The following is an 11,634-nucleotide window of genomic DNA, read 5'->3' on the forward strand; positions in this document are numbered from 1 at the left end:
AATTTTTCCTTTTAGCAGCCCTAAGCCTTGAGGGGCACAGAGTCTGAGTCCCAGGAAATAATTGGTTGGGGCTGAACTAGTATTTCAAAACTACATATTAACACTAACCAGCTTCTGAGACCAGGGTACAGTTCTCATGTTCGTTCTTCTACCTTTAAATTTTTTTAATGTTTATTTATTTTTGAGACAGAGAGAGACACAGCACGAGTGGGGGAAGGGCAGAGAGAGAGAGGGAGACACAGAATCCAAAGCAGGGTCCAGTCTCTGAGCTGTCAGCACGGAACCTGATGCAGTGCTCAAACTCTCAGACTGTGCGATCATGACCTGAGCCAAAGTCGGGTGCTTAACCGACTGAGCCACCCAGGTGCCCCTCTCCTACCTTTAAACTGTCTCAGCACACCCGACATTTAAGATGTGTGAATTGTGGCATACCACTTCTTTGGACATCATTCTTTGAATAGCCTATCATGGATGGCAAAATAAATTTAGAAATTATTCACACGGGCTTTCAAAAGAATAATATGTATTGGTGTTTATAACTTGCATTTAGGTGGAGGGCTGTTTTCAGGGCTGGCTTAACCAGAAGCCCCTGTTCCATTTTTGTTGTGATATCTTTGGCTTTGGCTGTCTTTGGGGGTTGGCTTCATATTCAGGCAGCTCCCCCTTATGGTGCCAAAATGGCTAAAGTATTTCGGCCATCACACCAAACACCACTGTGTGATAGGAGAGAGGATGTTCTCCTGTCTAAGCACGATCAGCTAGCATCCAAGAATTAGCTCTGATTGGACCATTTGTGTCACATGCCCACCATGTGCTGATTAGTTCAACCTGAGCCACACCACAGCAGCAGCAGCAGGGGCAGGATGGCATTCGTGGTCCATCGGATGTATGAGCTCTGTGGATAAGAGGTAGATACTGAAATAAAAATATGGGTGATCTTAACAAGGAGCCTTAAATGGATATTCATGGGCAACCTATATGCCCTCTAAGTCATTTTGTCAATATGTATTTGTCATACACATGTACTATATGGCTGCTTTCATTTTTAAACAATCACAAGTGCACATAGCTGTTTATTTACCAGTCTGCTTTAGCTGTGTGGTAGGCAGCATCTAAGATGGTCTCAAATGATCCGTGCCTCATGATATGCAGACCTCCATGTTGTCCCCTCCCTTCACGGTTGGCTGAATCAAGCAACTTTGTCTAATAAATAGAGTACAGCAAAATAATGGGATGTCCCTTCTGAGACGAGAATTCCATCATGGGCTTCATCTGTCCTTTGCTTGCTCTGAGGAAGCCCTCTGCAATCTTTGGAGCTGTCCTGTGCAGAAGATCACCTGTAAAGAAATGCCATCTCTGGCCAACAGCCAGTGAGGACCTAATGCCTGCTTGGAAGTGGGTACTTCCACTGTCAAATCTTCAGATAAGACTCCAGCCCCAACTGATGTTTAATCGTAACCTTATAAGAATTCTGAAGCCAGGGGACCTAGTTAAGCTGCTTCTAGATTTCTAGCCCACAGAATGTATAAGCTCCATCATTCCTTATTTTACGTTGCCAAAATTTGGATCCGTTTTTATGCACCATTAGACAAATAATAGTTCCAATGTCTCAAAATTGGAAACCAGTGAAATTTTCAACAGCAAGGGCTTGGCCAACCAAAGGATAGTATTCCATGTTGAGGAAGTGGAGTTAGACTACTTGAGTGAGAATACCACTCACTTTGTTCCTGTATCGACTACTGTGACCAGGAACCTTAACCCTCTCTCTGACCCTCTGTTCTCTGTAAATAATAGCAAGCATTTCATAAAGTTATCAGAAATGCTAAAGGACATAATCCATCACTGAACAAAGTGCCTGGCAGAAAGCAAACCATCAAGAGAAGAAAAAGAATTTTTTTCTTCTTCAATGACTGTGTACCTGTTATAAAGCATGAACCTGAAGAATATGTATGGATGTGGGAAATGTTTACAACATATTAAGTGCAAATTCAGGTTAGAAAACTATGATGATGCATAGATACGAAGTCTACGCATTGTGTGTTAAAACGTAAATTGTCTAAAATTGATCACGATGATTATGGCTAACTGTGAATACACTAAAAACTGGCAAAGGTACACTACGTGGGTGAATTGTATGGTATGTGAATTAGAGCTCAATAAAGCTGTTAAAAATGTAAACAGTGTTTTTCTTTGTGTTGTAGACTTTTGTTTGCCTCATTAAACATTTTCAATGTTCTCTACTGTGACCATTTTTTTAAATAATCACAATGTCTTTTATTAAAAACCTAATAATGACTCCAGTTAAATACCTGCAGGAAACAGCTATATGATAGCTATCCTTGTCAATCTTCCATCATTGGCATTTATCTCTAAGTAGATACATTTAATGTGTATTTATAATTCTTGTGAACTAAACAGAAAAAAACTTTTTTTTTTTTTACTTCATTTCTATTATCCTATTAAGGCCAAAACTTTATAGATAGGTATATGCAAATCTGATGGTCATGGTGAGTATTCTATCATTTGGGAGGACAAATCAAGTGTTGGAAATAATTCCTCAATAAATTTTCTTTAAAACTTTGCTTACAACATAGCCTGAAATACTGAGACAGAACTGTTTCAAAAAATAAAGTAAAGGCAAAGGATATGGGGCCAGCATTACAGTGATAATTGATTGACTGTCTACCCAGCATTGTGCTAAGCATTCTGCATTGATTGTTTCCTGGAACGCCCCAGTCAGTCTTGTGAGGCTGTTTGTAAATCAGTCTTGTGAGGTCTAGGAGGTGGTGCTGTTTGTAAATCGCTCGCAAGGATCCTCACCTCCTATTTGTGGCTTTGTGTGACTCCTTCCTCTTGTGTGTGTGCAGGGGACCTAATGACTAGTGGGTTTTTTTTTTTTTTTAGTGTTTATTTTTGAAAGAGAGACAGAGTGTGAGTAGAGGGAGGGCAGAGAGAGAAGGAGACACAGAATCCGAAGCAGGCTCCAGGCTCTGAGCTGTCAGCACAGAGCCCGACGTGGGGCTCGAACCCTCGAGCCGTGAGATCATGACCTGAGCTGAAGTTGGACGCTTAACTGACTGAGCCACCCAGGCACCCCACCTAGTGGCTTGTTTCTAATGCAAAAAAATACTGCAAAGTAATGAGATGTCCGTTCTGGGATTAGGTCATAAAAGTATGTGATGTCCCTGTTGGTAGTACACTACCTCTATGGCCTTCTTGACTTGAGAACTTTGATAATCCAGGTTGACGTGTTTGGGAAGTCCATGAAAGAAGGCATCAGGGGAAACCTCTAGCCACTACTCACAAAGGAACTGAGGCCCTCTGTCCAACAAAGTGTGAAGAAGTGAATCCTGCCAGTGACCACTTTCACTGGGAAGCATGTCTGTCCCCGCTCGAGCCTTCAGATGATTATGGTCAGAAGACCTAGCTAGGCTGTGCCAAGACTCCAGACCACAGAAACGGGGAGACAACACGTATGAGTTGATTTAAGCTGCTACATTTTGGGATACTTTGTCATGAAATCATAGATAAAGAATGACGTTCTGTTATTGGACTTTCCAAATGGAAAACACGTTGGGACAACAACCAAAAAATATCTGTTTTCAGATAAGGGAGATAATTCCTCACGTTAGAAGGTATTCCAGCCAGGCAGAAAGTAGATTGCAATGAATTTTAATATTTTGGTAAGTTTGTCGTTGATAGTTTATTTATAAACATGTGGGTTGATAGGAACTGAGTTTAACGTTCTGTCGTGCCCTTTTGAAAGCAAAGTTACTTTGTGTTTTTTCTTTTCTGATGTTTATTTATTTTTGAGAGAGAGAGAGAGAGAGAACGAGCACATGAGCAGGGGAAGGGGCAGAGAGAGGGGGAGACACAGAATCTAAAGCAGGCTCTAGGCTCCGAGCTGTCAGCACAGAGCCCGATGCGGGGCTCGAACTCACAAACCCTGAGATTATGACCTGAGCTGAAGTCAGACACTTAACCGACTGAGCCACCCAGATGCTCCAGACTTACTTTCTGACAAAACATCTCAAGGCACGCATTTGTGACAGAACCCTAGCCCTAGGATGCCATCCCTGCCTCATTGCCACCTCCATGTTATATTCTGTAGAACAGCCTACAACTCCTGGTTTCTTACAACGCAGCTTTTTGCTCCGTAATGCTAACCATGTCCTCCTGAGTCCTCAGGAATCCTGGACATAATCTGAGACGTGCGTACAGACTCATTTATATACACACTGTACAACAAGTCTGTTTTTGCTCTCTGAGTAGATGCTTCATATGGTGTTAGTAACGATGTCTCCTTTTGGGTCCTGGCAGGGTCCCATGTGAGCGTCTCCCGTAATGCCAGAAGGTGAACAGCCAGTTACCGCAGCTGCACCCTGAATGCGCTGGGTGGTTAGCTGCTTTCATGTCACTTCACCCACGGCAGCACCATGGAGACATATGGAATGGTTTCTGGGAAAATTGTGTGATTCTGACTTAATTCCTCAAAGAGCGAAGTTGGACCTGAACTTCGTTCTTGTTCAAGAAACATAGTTTTTCGGTCACAAGCTTACCCTCCCTCTAAATATTTTTATTCTCTGGGACTCACTGTTTCTTCCTGCTCATTCCACTATGCATGCAGGGTCTGGGCTACGTAAAATAGAGTACGGGTTACACATTTCTTTTTCCACACAACTTCTGTTGTGCAAATCTCTGAGGCCGGTATACATGTATTATTCCCATACGCTTTACAAGAGAGGAAATAATTCTAAGTTTCCAGACAGCTGGTCTGTGTCACTTACATGGATATGGAGGAGAAGACCCAGTATTGTGACCTTAATCTGCGTGTTCTTCCCAGGATATCACACCGTCTCCACCATCTGTCTTGGATGTTATGCAATAAAGCAATGATACTCAGCAGAAGGGGCAGATGTGGTATAATTCAGAGAAGCAGAACACTTCCATTTAAAAAATTTTTTTTAATGTTTATTTTTGAGAGAGAGAGACAGAGTGCAAACAGGGAAGGGGAGGAGAGAGAGGGAGACACAGAGTCCAAAGCAGGCTCCAGGCTCTGAGCTGTCAGCACAGAGCCCAACACGGGGCTCAAACTCATGAACTGGGAGATCATGACCTGAGCCGAATCTGGACACTTAACTGACTGAGCTACCCAAGTGCTCTAGAATACTTCCATTTCTTAGTAAAACTCCTCACGGGCAATGTCTGTCTCAGAACTTGAGCCACAAAAATCCGTACTAGCCAATTTTTTTTTTTTTTTTTTTTTTGCTGCTTGTTTCATTGTACCCTTCCTTTAATGCTATTTAACAACTATGCTGTGTCATTGGTGTGTACAAAGGGATGCGTATTTGCAAGATATATCATCTCAAAACTCTTGAATAGTAAGATTGAAAATGTTTACTCTCTTAGTACAAGGTAAAAACATCAAGTAATATTTAAAAAATGTCTTAAAATATATTCACTGTTTTTCCTCCCAGTTTTCCCAAAAACCTCTCTCCACCCTAAAATTTGAGATAGTTTTGAAATTCTCAACTTCAAGAAACATCATTTCAAAGGGGCATGTTTAGCTTTGTCAATGCAATTTGATTCCCAAATCCCATTCAGGATAGTACCTCTGTATTTTTCCGTCTTCAAAGAGACTGTTTATAGAGAAGTGCATTTTTTTGATAAATTTAAGTGAAGTTAATAAAAAGCATTATCTATGTCTGACTTCTTAAGACACATAAGTTATTTTAATTTTTATTTATTTTTTGGAAGCACGTGAGCAGGGGAGGGGCAGAGAGAGGGAGACAGAGGATCTGAAGTGGGTTCTGCGCTGACAGCAGACAGCTGGATGTGAGGGCTCAAACCCGCGAATCTTGAGATCGTGACCTGAGCCGAAGTCAGAGGCTTAACCGACTGAGCCACCCAGGTGCCCCAAGGCATATAACTTTTAAGGAATAGTTAAAAACATGAACACAGTGTACATTTCTATAGAATTACTTTGAAGAGGTGATAGTTTACATTGACCTAGTATAATTGAAAGTTTTATCAGAATGCCCTCACTGCAAAAAATAAAAATTATCCACTCTTCTAAAACAGTGAAGTTATTAACTAAAGATGGTAAATTAAGGAAGGATTGGTAGAATTCAAAAGGAAGTTCTATTTGGGTCAGTGAAGATGGGGGAAATCTCATTTTCTGGAAATTACATCCTATCTGAAGCTTGAGTGAGTTGATCTATAATATTTTATTAAAATACATACCCCACAGTTTGCAGTGGTAAGTTAAAAAAAATGACCGGTAGAAATAGAATATTTTAAATAGAAATGAAGAGAGTGAACTCAAAATTTTCATAATCCATGTGGGATCATTTCTGAAATATTTAGATATATACACTCGGTGGCAGAAAGCTGTGCCCACAAGGGGCATACAGTTCTTTTTCCCAGAAATAATGTAAATATCCTTGTTGGCAAAAATAGCTTAGTTTGTTGATCCAAGTATTGGAGGCTCATGGCTTGAGGGACACTTCTCTGGAAAGGCAGGTGGAAAACTATTGTAGAATACACATGTCAGATACCAAATCCAGGGGCATCTGGCTGGCTCAGTCCCTCAGTAAAGCGTTCACCTATTGATCTCAGGGTTCTAAGTTCAAGCCCCACATTTGGTGTAGAGGCTACTTACAAATCTTAAAAAAAATACCAACCCTATTCTTTAGCTGTGTTGCTTGGGAAGGCCATTTGTGTTGTAAAATTCCCTACAGTCAGCTGTAAAGGGAGAGGAAACGAGATGGAAATACCCACATTATGGATGTTACAAATAAGTAAGGTAATGCGTGGAAAACATGTAGTACACAACAGGCACGTGAGTCTTCAGTGATGAAAAGTTGTATTATCATCAGGGACTTATGGTCAGTGTGGGCCAGTGACCAACATTGTTCTATGAAGTAGGTGCTACTTGAAAGAGTTTCCTTCCCCCAGAGGCAGAATGAGTAAGTCAAGAAGACAAGTCAGGGCCCGTGGCTGTGGGTGGAAGGTGCTACATCTGGAAATGTTCATGGGAGGTCTGGCATACATCTGGAGAGAAAACAAGAGGGTACTGGTGCTATTTCCTCAAGATGGGGTGTGTGTGTGTGTGTGTGTGTGTGTGTGTGTGACATTAGGAAGCAATGCGGTCAAGGTTAGTTTCTTGCAATCAGCAAATTGGAGTAATTAAGGAATATACACAACCCAAGTGAGCAAACTGGTGTTGACACCCACAAATCCGTTCTGGCTGAGTGAGAATGGCAGGAAGGATCTTCAGAGCTTACAGGCATGACTTGGTGTCTGGTCATAGCCAGGTGTGGAAGAATATTGGAAATGGTGTCAGATTTCGTCTTTGTTCAAGCAGTTCTCTCAGAATACCATAGATTGGATGGTTTATAAAAAAAAAAATGATCTTAGTTCTGGAGCTGGAAGTCCCAAGATCAAGGCATGGCATATTCAGTATCTGGTGAGGACCCACTTTTGGTTCACAGGAGACTGTCTTGTCACTGTGTGCTCAAATGGCAGAAGGGATGAGGGAGTCCTCTAGGGTCTCTTTTATTAGGTCCCTAATCCCATTAGTGGGGGCTCCACTCTCATAACTTGATCACATTCTACAGGTCCCACCTCCTAATAAATACCATTCTATTGAGAATTAGTCTTCACTATATGATTTAGGGGATGCACATTCAGTCCATTGCAGACCTGGATACTGGAGTCCACATTGCAGTGTAAGGAGAAAGCAGACAGGATCCCATGCACAAATGCAACGGAGCAACCACTTGGTACCCATCAGCTGAATTGGACCCTGGATCTTCTGTGGAAAGACAGGAGTCTGACGGTGAACAAATGCTCTAAAACAAGGCAGAGATCCTCATTTATGGCACAGATAATCAAAGCCCAAGAAAGTCCGTGAGCCTAAAGGAGTGGCCATCCCTAAAATAAAAAGATGGTATTATATGAGTATTTATGCCCTTCTGAGACTCATCACAATATGGAAGCCGTATAAGAATGTGAATGACAACTCAGAAAATACTATGCTTTCAGCTTTTTATTGAAAGGCACACTTCCGTTGTTTTTAATTATGGCCAGTGGGTTTCTTCTTTCCTTTTTCGTTAAAAAATTGTCAATGTACTAAAATGTCCCTGAGATACAATCAACAATATCAACAGGCTTCCATTAATAATGTAAATAATGTATAAGGAGAGTCGTTGTTTGCTATCTGACAAAGAAATATTGGCAAGATGGTTCAACTATATACAGGTCATTTGGGAAATAACTTGTCAGAGTATAAAATTGCAAAAGAGATCTCGTGTCTTTTCATAGATCAAACCTCAAAAATATAATTCACAATGAAAAGTAACATGAGAAGGAACAAAGCATCTCAGGGTTTTTTCATATTCAACTCAAAGATGTCAATGGTGTTGTAAATGTTAGATCACTAAGAAACCTACAAGAAAAAGTAAAGCCCCAGGGAAAATGTCCTAGTACAGACAGGGTTATTGTGAATGACTACAGAAATATACACTGGTGTGTACTATTTACAGTACTATTTACAGATAAATTATGATTCTTAGTTCTGCGTGGGACAATATGCATAGGACACCCTCTTTTTGTGGGGTCATTTGGTTTTCTGTGACCACAGAGGACCATTCAATTGGCAATGATCTCAGCAAGTCAGGAATAGCTAAGAAACCTACAACTTGGTTCTCAGATCACAGAGAAGTTGAAAGCATCTGAATTTTATCGAGACGACTAAGTTCACTTGTAACTTAAAGGAGAAGTTGCCATTTGTCCTCTCTGTACTCTACCCAGGGTTTCTGGAACCACACGGAGTTCAGAGGAAACTGGCTTGTATGCTTATAATGCTTCATAGTTTCCCATGCAACAAAATTGACTTTTGGTCCCAAATACTGAGATTGTTAATTTTTTTGTTAAGAAAAAAGTAGTATGGCTTTAACAACTGTTGTAACTTACCTCCAACCCTAAAAGTGTGGTGGAAATTGTTATGGCATTTTTATTATTTATTTATTTTCTTTTTTTATTTTGACAGAGCGAGCATGAGCGGGGAAAGGGCAGAGAGAGAGGGAGAGAGAGAATCCCAAGCAATGTCACAAACTCTGAGATCATGACCTGAGCCGAAACCAAGAGTCAGACACTCAGTTAACTGAACCACCCAGGTGCCCCTGTTATGGGCTTTGAAATGAACTGTGTATTCTTCAGTGAAATTCTAAGGTGGTAATAGTAACAATTGTCCAGGTCTAGAGTAGGATAAAGCCCTTTATGAATATGCATGCACATTTGTTGGGAGCCTAGGGGATGTAGGAGGTTATGTGCTAATAGCAAAAGACAGTGAAGTGGGGTATCTTTTTCTCTTTAAACTGCTTTACAACCTCCTAGAAAGAGCAGAGACACACGGACAGGGATGTGTAACAGTAGACCAGAAAGTGCTGTGTGCCAGAGCCGTGAAGTCCTGGGCTGTGACACAAGGGCAAATGACTGTGTTTGAGTGAAGCAAGCAGAATTTTGAAGGGAGGCTTTAACCCAAAAGTAAAACTTGAGCTTATACCCCCCAACCTCAACATTTTATTGTTTCTCCTGACCAGAACAACTGTGGGCATTTTATGAGAAGTTTAGCTGAAGGTAGTAACTGCCTTCAGCTCTTGGGCTAAAATTTCTACAGAATGGAAAACCCGTCTGTGTTTCCCTTCTTACAAGCTCAGCTCTTCTCCAGTATGTGCCTGTTTCTAGATCTTCTCCTCTAACTTCAGGTAGTTGATTGATATATACTGTTTGGAGTTTATTCTTGGTACATGGACATTTGTTGGTTCAGTAGGATCTTAATTGGCCACACAGAAGTGGAATTCTTGAGCTGGATTTTTAAAAAATATTTATTATTGAGAGACAGAGCACGAGCATGGGAGGGGTGAGAGAGAGAGAGGGAGACACAGAATCCCAAGCAGGCTCCGGGCTCTGAGCTGTCAGCCCACAGCCCGATGCGGGGCTCGAACCCACGAACCGTGAGATCATGACCTGAGCTGAAGTTGGACGCTCAACCGACTGAGCCACCCAGGCGCCCCTCTTGAGCTGGATTTTTAAGGAGTTTGAGACTTTGATAAAAGAAAAGCAGAAGGTGATGTGTTACCTGCAAGAGACATATGTCTGCCAGAGATTCTGGGGCATCAAATTCTCCGTGTGCCATGAAACAAATATGGAGGTCTACTTTGGTGTAATGGAAGTAGGAAGCTAGGTCTGAAGACTGGAAGTATATTATGCTATTACGAAGTCATATGTGAGTGGTGGGGTTGGGTCTAATCCTGTGGCTGTCACTGAGAGGTGTGAGGTAAGACAAAGTGTAGGTGAATCTGCACAGCTACCTGTCATGGATTTGGAGGACAAACCCCAGCATTGTACCGGAGTGAGGCAGACCATGGGAATTCAGACACAGAAGTATGATGGAACAGATTTTTCTTTTACAAACATCAGATTGTATATTGAGGTGCCCTGGTAACATGGAGAGAAAGGCCGTCAAGGGATTAATGGATAAATGATGTGTGGTACATCTACACAGTGGAGTATTAGCTGGCAATGAAAAGGAAAGACATAGTGATGCATGCTATATCATGGATAAAGCCTCAAACATTATGCTAAGTGAAAAAGCAGTCACAAAGTGCTACATGTTGTGTGAGTCCCATTACATGACATGGGCAGAAGAGGCAAATAGCCCCATCCCCACTTTTTCACCCTATGGAGACATTTTGCCTCATAAAACCTTCCTGTAGTTACTTTTGTGTTGATTGCTTCTTCAGAGGACATGGGGTCACACAAACATCCATTCAAGCATCTGAGTTCGCGTCCCGGCCACATCATAGTAGATGCTTCTTCCTCGCATCCTTGACCACACCTTCACCGTTCATTCACTGATGTGCCTTTCCTGCTAGGGTGCAAGATCCTTAAAACCAGGGCCTTTATGCCAAAGCCTAGGACTCTCTCTGGCACAATACTGATTCCCAGCAATTGTTGAATGAATAAATAAATGAAAATGATCCTGTCTGTCAAGCTTATATGAAAGTAATTTCCAACAATGACTAGTTAATTTCTCAGCAACCTGCCCTCCTACCCGTAGCTGTCATTGTCATGACCCCATTGCCTGGGTTTCAAGATGCTTTCCTCTGTTATTTTGAATAGCACGAATCTGAATCTATGAAATTCTCCATGAATGGCGTCTATAGATAGTGTGGTTGACTCTCAGCACATGCCCTTTTGGTATGTGTGGGTATTTAAACCACTAATGGCCTTTTTCAAAATGTGATTTGGGAGTGAAAAATGATGTACTATACTACATCAGATTCACGACTCCACTTTTGTCATGTAGGGAATAGTTTAATAAAATAAGCCATCCATTCTGAGTGGGTGATATCTTTAGGAATGCCACAAATGTAGTAAAAAAGAAATTTAGGAACTCATCTGCTCTTGTCATTCTAGTCAGGGTTTTCCAAATTTTAGTGCACATACAGTCTCCTTGGAAATCTATGGTAGAGGAAATAATAGCTCAAATACTAGCCATAGACTTCATCAGTTACATGAGCACTGATATATATATATATATATATATATATATATATATATATATAT

The sequence above is a fragment of the Herpailurus yagouaroundi genome, unplaced genomic scaffold (genome assembly GCF_014898765.1).
Source record: "Herpailurus yagouaroundi ecotype Mexico unplaced genomic scaffold, PumYag 248, whole genome shotgun sequence".
Classification (NCBI taxonomy): domain Eukaryota; kingdom Metazoa; phylum Chordata; class Mammalia; order Carnivora; family Felidae; genus Herpailurus; species Herpailurus yagouaroundi.